The sequence below is a fragment of the Diplotaxodon limnothrissa genome, linkage group LG18, assembly GCF_057381915.1.
Source record: "Diplotaxodon limnothrissa isolate DT_005_m linkage group LG18, D_limnothrissa_male_GT1.1, whole genome shotgun sequence".
Taxonomy (NCBI): Eukaryota; Metazoa; Chordata; class Actinopteri; order Cichliformes; family Cichlidae; genus Diplotaxodon; species Diplotaxodon limnothrissa.
This window is the reverse complement of record NC_140613.1, coordinates 43,370,818-43,377,298: the sequence shown is the minus strand read 5'-3', so window position 1 is coordinate 43,377,298 and position 6,481 is coordinate 43,370,818.

Genomic DNA, 6,481 nt, shown 5'->3' with positions numbered 1-6,481 from the left:
TTCTTTCTTATTTTCATTTAAAATGTCGAGCTTTTAATAAATAATTATCCGAATCTTACAACCAAAGTTTTAATCTGATGTAAAATGTATAGAAATCCATTACTGTATATAGTAACTATTAAGTCTAATATACCCTAGTAAGCTGTAGTACTTTTTCCTTTGGGAAGGTGCCATCTGTGCAGTCTGCAGTTCTGTTGTAGAAAGATTTTGAATCTATTTAATTATTGTAGGAATATAATCGATTTCGGTTCAATTTTTTATACATGCATTAAATTAAAGTTGATTACGTTGATTGAGCAGGTTGCTGGTTCGAGTCCCGGCTCCAACAGTCTCGGTCGTTGTGTCGTTGGGCAAGACACTTCACCCGTTGCCTACTGGTGGTGGTCAGAGGGCCCGGTGGCACCAGTGTCCGGCAGCCTCGCCTTTGTCAGTGCGCCCCAGGGTGGCTGTGGCTACAATGTAGCTGCCATCACCAGTGTGTGAATGTGTGTGTGAATGGGTGGATGACAAAATGTAGTGTAAAACGCTTTGTGGTCCATAGTAAAGCGCTATACAAATACAGGCCATTTACCATTTTTTTATACAAAAAGCAGCAAGATTTTAAATAAACTGTTTTATTGATTGAAAAAACACTATATCGGATTCATATCGGTATCCAAATTTATGATATCAGTATCGTCTCGGACATGGTATCGTGCCATCTCTAGTTAGTACTGGAGGGTCGAATGACTGCAGAGTGGACCCAGATCTGTACCATAGAGAGTAAGTGACACATTAAGAAAAAAAAGTTTTATTTTTCTGATTCTCCTTTATAGATGTGCACTAGCTGTACAGGAGAAAAGGGGATGACAGTTGAGTCAGTGTCACAAACACACACAAAGTTGTGTATTTAAGGGAAATGTAAAGAGAAGCGCTGAAACATTCATCTTCTCTGACACACACAAATAACAAAAATGTCTCTGTTTCACTGGCATGCAGTTCAACAGTTTATGGTGAGTTGGTTTCTCACACACACCTGAAGATGAAGTTGAAGTTGATGAAGTCAAATGCATTGATGAGTGCAGCACTCTGACATCCCAAAAGCTGTACAAATGTGAGAAAATGAGCCACATCTTGTCCAGAGAGCACGACTGTGACTTCATGTTAGACCCTCCTCAGCACTCCCTGAAATAAAACAGAGACACAGACTTTATGATCAGTTTATTTGAACATTTGATCAGGGCCTCAGTCGCAACTGTGTACTTATGTAAACCTGTGATTGTATATTCTTACTCTTTTCTCATCAATGCTATGTTGTGTACGTGCTTGGCTCTCTCTCTGTGGATCTTATCATAAATAAGTATGTCTGTGTTTCATTGTGTGTGTTTTTTAAAGGAGGATATATATTTAGTTTCTTTTCTGTGAAAATGTGATAAAGGTTTGCAGCATTACCCACGATCACAGTAAGTTCACTGGAATCCTGCTCATCCAGTTTGTTTTGTTGTTGTTTGTTGATTGTAGCTGATGTTAGAAAAGCTTTAGAAAGGAGTTCCACCTAGGGACAGGCTTAGGGCGTCGGGGGGTTCCCCGGAGGCATCTTCCTTGGGGGGCTCAACCCGGGGTAGCGGTCACATCCGGTTGAGGGCTCTGTTGGCTCTCAGGTGACTGTTTCCTCGCGGCTGCGTGCAGCGGGGCTAGGGGAGGGTCTGTGCTGACGGACGTGGGTTACTGACCTGGCAACCTGGCTGCCCCTGGGTGGGTCCGGGATGGGCGTGGGGTTCTGGGGGTGCTCCGTCTCTGGGCGGGGGCCCGGGCCGGGCCTCGGGGGCTCGGGTCCTGGTTGGTGTGTTGCCGGGGTTGTGGGCGGGTGGGTGCATGGGGGCCCGGCCCTGGAGCAGGGTGCCGCCGGTGCATCGAGCCGCCTGGGGGGCTCTTCAACTGGTGGGGGGGATGGTCACATCTGGCAGGAGCTTTCTTCTCTCAGGAACTCTCTGCAGGAGGGGGAGATACAGGAGAGGTGGAGGAAGATCTCAGCCTGGGCGTTTACCGTCTTATGTAGTCTGGAAGATGTGTGGTTGGTGGGGTGGGTGCAGTTTTCTCTGTGGTGGGGTTGGGTGGACTGTCCAGGGCTCTGTGGAGCCGGGGGGCGCTACTGCACTGGGCCCCGGTCTGATGGGCCTGGGCCCCCCTTCCCTGGCGGGTCGCGGAGGGTGGGAGTGCCTACTGGGGTCAGCGGGGGAGCTGGCCCCAGGGAGGGGTTACCTGCCCCTCCCTTCCTTCCCTCCCCATCTCCAGCTGCCTCCCTCTTCCCGCTCCTCCACAACCACCCACACATGCAGGGCCTTGGAGTGGGGGTATGTCACCAGGGTGCAGAGGAGGCTACCCCCCCCCTGTCCCCTTCTGGCTGCCTCTGCCTCAATTTTATCCCACATCTTAGACATTCACATTATTCACACTCTCATTACACATACATATAGGATCTTGGGGGTGGGCACAATCACGGAGTCCAAATCACCATCAGGGTGTATACCTCACCCCTGACGTCGTTGCCCACCTCTCAATTTTAAATACACTTAGTCATTGAGGGTTAGCAGGAGGGACTATGCGCTTACCTGCTGCTCCTTGGCAGGTAGCTCCATGCCCTCCTGGGTTTTAATTGCACCTTAGAACACATATGCATCAACACTACAATGAGCGGGTGGAGGGAGGTTTGGAGTCTTCTCCCACCCCCATTCTCTGCGGCCTGCTGGAGCGGGAGGGCTAGTAGGAGGAGTTGGCCGTCCGACTGCGGTCTGGGGTGTGGGGCCTCCCTGCTGCTGCGGAGTCGGGGTGGTCTGCCTCTCCCCACCGCAGGGAAAAGGGTAACACCACCTGGGTCTGGGTGCAATTCCCCCCTCCAGGGGCAAGGGTACCTAGACCCGGATTGTAGAGTACGCTTGGGGAGTGTGATTGTGTGTACAGCGTCTCTTTATGTCTGTCTCCACGTTGGTTGAGTGTGGAGTGAGTGCATATGAGAGCATGAGGGTGGGAATGGATGTTTGTGTCTGTGTGTGCCTGTATGTCTGTGTCTATATGTCAGGTTGGGTATCAGACGCCACCTCTCTGGGGACACCTCAGGCCCTCCAAGGTTTGGAGGCCTATCTCCACCCACCACCACTTCCCCTGCCGGTGGCGGACTCCCTCAGGTGTCGGTGTGTTGGTGGTTCTTTGTGTCTGGGGGTGGGCGTCCGGGTACACACCGGCTCACTCCTTGGCGGCCGCTTGTCGGGGCCTGGAGCCTGGGGCTCGCTCGGGCCCCCTTTGGAGGTGGGGTGCCCCCGGCCTCTCGGCCTAGGGCTCGGTCACTCAGGCGCAGCTGGGGGCCGGCGGAGCTCACGGGCGCGTCACTGCAACCCCCCCTGGCTTCTGCTCCGCGGCTGCTGAGTGAGCCCTCATCTGGGACTCTCCTCAGCTCTTACTGGAACAGTGGCGCGGCTGCCCCTCTGTTGGTCTTCCATGGTCTTTTGTGTTCTGGGGGCCTCTGGATGTCTGGAGTTTTGATCTCCTCCATACCCGCTTCACACCCTGGAGGACGGGGCTGAGGCCCCCCCACACTCCCTAGCAGATCATTACATGGAGAAACCTTTGGAATGCAAGCATGCTGATCCACACAGGTATGCACACATGGGTATTCACAGACGCGGACTAAAGCTTTCTTGGCTGCTGCCTCAAAGCACACTGTGCGCTGTCTATCTTGCGTGCTGCACAATATTGTTTATTACTTAGTAAATACTGATATCTATGACTAGCTAGTTTATTGTGATGGTGCTTTGTTTTCTCTATTATTATGTTGCTCTTTGTTGTTTGCTGTCTCCTCTGTTTGTTTGTTTGTTTGTTTGTTTTTTTTTCTCCATACAGGTGACCCAGGAGTTTTTGTTTTTTTTTCTCTCTCTTCCCCCCCCTTCTCACCGTCTCTTCTCCCCTTTGGTTTTCTTTCTTTCTCTCCCCCTCTCTCTCTCATTCATTCCCCCTGTCCTATTTATTAAAAAAAAAAAAAAAAAAAAAAAAATGACAAAGGATGAACTGAAGCTCTGCCATCACGTAATGTCGCATACTGCTGTTTCTGATGTCATTTAGAAAAAAAAAAAAAAAAAAAAAAAAAAGAAAAGCTTTAGAAAGGAGTTCCACCTCCACTACATGCTACATCAACACGTTCTCACTCCTAACTAGTCATATACACGTAAAATCTCTGTCTTGTTCCTGTTTCTTTCATTTAAGGAATATTTCTAAACTGCAACATATGGTCTCCTTAGCTGAACTGGAAAAAATTGTCCATGCATTTGTGTCATCGCGTTTAGATTATTATAATTCCCTGTTTACCAGCTTGGATAAATCATCACTTTCTCGCCTCCAAGCTATACAAAACGCAGCAGCCAGACTACTAACTTGCTCTAGCAAGCGAGCTCACATCACTCCTATTTTATGTTCTTTACATTGGCTCCCAATAGATTTTAGAATTCGTTTTAAAATTATTGTTTTAACGTACAGCGCACTAAATGGCCAAGCCCCAGATTATTTATCCAAGCTTCTCACAAAATACACTACTGCTCGCCGTCTCCGCTCACAGACTCAGAGTTTGTTTGTTTCTCCCAGAACACGTCTGAAGACGAAAGGGGTCTGTGGCACCAATGCTGTGGAAAAGTCTACCTCTACAACTACGTTTGGTTGACTCTGTGGAATCTTTTAAAAAGCAGTTAAAAACTTTACTGTTCAAACAAGCTTTCTGTTGACCAATGCTTTTTACATTTTTATATTTTTAATTTACATTTAAACTCTATATTGTGTATATTGTGCAGCTGATTGACTGAGCAATGTCATGACGTGTGTGTACTGATGGAAAATATAAAGAGGAACACGGAAACATTCATCATCTCTGACACAGTAGAAATATCTGTTTGACCGGCAGTTCAACAGCTTATTAGTAAGTTTGTTTCTCATTATTATTTGTAAATATGTGTACAAATGGTTGGTTTTTTGTACTGTTTTTATCAATAAATCTCAGCAACAAAGGACATACACCCATGTGTGTTGATTTCTCCCTAAGATGGCAAACTGAAACACTCCAAGTTGGTGACTTTTGGAGATTTATTTCCCTGGATGATTGAGAATGCATCAAGATGAAACACAAAAGGAAGTTCACAGCTTTTAGCAGCTCCCCCACCCCCTCATCCACACACCCCCACTCCCCTCCCTCCTGAATTCCTTTTTAACTACCTAATATACATATGAATGACTAGCCAATTTAGCTTCCACTTGGCTGAAGCTAAAGCTTAGCTAAAAGCCTACCAGCCATTTGGCTGGTGGCGGGTTTTATAGGTAGAAAGGTAGAAGCCTGGGACTCCTAGTGTTAAAGTTGTTAAGGAGAATGGCTACGCCTGCCGAATGTTGAGAGGCGTGGCAAAAATAACACTGATCACCCCACTGTGCTTTCCAGAATTTTACATCATTATCACTCGAATGAGTTTCTTGTAGAAAAATCAAATCAGCATTTTTTCGTCTACAGAAAATGAAAATTGACTTTCTTTTGGTACTGTCGCGAATACCTCTAACATTAAGGGATAGTATTTTTAAGGAACTGAAATGTAAGTCTGTCATAAGAGAAGAAGGGAATGAATAAAGTGAACTGGATGTCTGTAAAATTAACTAGAAATTTATAAGGTGCTAAGGTATAAACACCTAAAGAAGATACTCTCAAACAGGAAAACTAAATGTTGAGTACCTAAGTAAAAGTCTTCAGACTCTATTTCGTTTTTCCCCATTGAAGTGACCCAAATACTTTAAGCAAATTAACATTTATACACCAAGAAAGTAGGATGTTTAACTACTCACACTGTAAAACATAAGCAAGTCCAAACATAACCATAATAATGTTTGCCAAGTATTGGTACACCTAACTTGGAGGTATGAAAGTTTTATAGAAGATTTAAAGAGGATATTATTGGTTGTAAACATATTACCTAATGAACCTGAGGTATTTCAAGCAAAACAAAACAAACAAAAGATACAATATACAAGTGCCTCAAATGATTAAATATTGAACAGTAACATTGGGAGCCTGAGGTAGTTGAAATACCTGTTAATGTTACGTAACTTACAGAGTGAACTTAAAGTATTTCAGTCATCTTGCTGATCTTTTAATAACCTCTTATTTATGCGCTGTGTCTTACACCATCAATGATGGCCACAGGACCAATCCATTTGGTCTTCTTTCCCTCGTCACGGGCCACAGTTTATTTCTGCACTGTCTCTCCATGTAGGTGAGATCTTCAGCCAACCTGAGATTCTCAGGAAACTCGCTATTGGCTGTCCTAAGAGTCGCTAAATGACGTCATCGCCTAATTTGCATAATCGGTCATGCTAATGTAATTGTAACCTACGTTGTTGGAGAGAGAAATAACATCGTGGAAGAGACATAAAGTGAGTAAAAACGTCCTAAATGCAGTTAGAGTTTATTTAGAACTAC